This window comes from Poecilia reticulata, unplaced genomic scaffold (genome assembly GCF_000633615.1).
Source record: "Poecilia reticulata strain Guanapo unplaced genomic scaffold, Guppy_female_1.0+MT scaffold_1005, whole genome shotgun sequence".
In the NCBI taxonomy this organism is placed as follows: Eukaryota; Metazoa; Chordata; class Actinopteri; order Cyprinodontiformes; family Poeciliidae; genus Poecilia; species Poecilia reticulata.
The window spans coordinates 1-1,175 of NW_007615746.1; positions in this window are offsets into that span (position 1 = coordinate 1).

The window sequence follows — 1,175 nt, forward strand, 5'->3', positions numbered from 1 at the left end:
TCCAGGAGAGGATCCCACATGGACACACCCACATATCTCAGAGCTCCTCCATGTCCACATCACGTCAGATCCAGTCATCAGAACCTGATGGAGGTCCCACACTGTCCTGAAGACCTGTGTGGACAGAGCCTTTACTTCCACTGTCCCCAAGCTCTGGGACTCTGTCTCCACCAGCATCAGATCTGCTGACAGTGTGGACAGTTTGAAGTCCAAGTTCAGCACCAACTTTATAACATGTCTACTGGTGATTCTGGTGTTACTGGTCTTCATCCTTGTAGTTCCTCTTCCTCTTTCTAACTTCTTTGTATTGTGTTCATGTGATGCTCTGTTTTCTGCTTTTAATGTGACACTCATAGTTATTTTATTAGCAAATATTGCTGGATGAATATTTCCTGCCTTTCTGATTGTTCTTGGTTCCTCCACAGAGGGGACCAGCAGAGGTCAGAGGTTCCCAGTGGTCCGTCTGCCCAGCAGCATCAAACACAGCTGGACTCCATATTTATGGTCTGTACATGAACAACAACTAATTTTCCATGGTTCTGTTCACAGTCGTCTCCATGCTGCACTTTGTAAACCAGAGGACTGTCAGTCTGTCCAACATCCATCTGGTGTTTGGCTCCATGATTTCAGTCTGATGTTTCCTTCACCTATTATTCTGTTACAGCTGCTGGAGGAAAATATTGTCACTTTTGTGAAGAACGAGCTGAAGAAGATCCAGAAGGTTCTGCATCCAGATTACCCAGAATGCTCAGAGACTCAGAGAGATGATGATGAGGTGTTGAGAAGTGACGATGAAGAGCAGAAGAGCAGCAGAGAGGCAGTGATGAAGATAACACTGAACTTCCTGAGGAGGATGAAGCAGGAGGAGCTTGCTGACCGTCTGCAGAGCAGTAAGAGGATTTCTACAAAGATTTGACCTGATGGATAAATGATACATTTACTGGTGTCTGAAGAAATGGAATCACATTTATTTAAGTCATCTTCAGAAGGTATTTTTTGTTTCATCCCTAATTTTACTTTTTGTGTAAATTTAGAAGATCTTGCTGTCGTTTGTCAACATCAACTTAAATCTGGTCTGAAGAAGAAGTTCCAGTCTGTGTTTGAGGGGATCGCTAAAGCAGGATGTCCAACCCTTCTGAACCAGATCTACACAGAGCTCTACATCACAGAGGGAG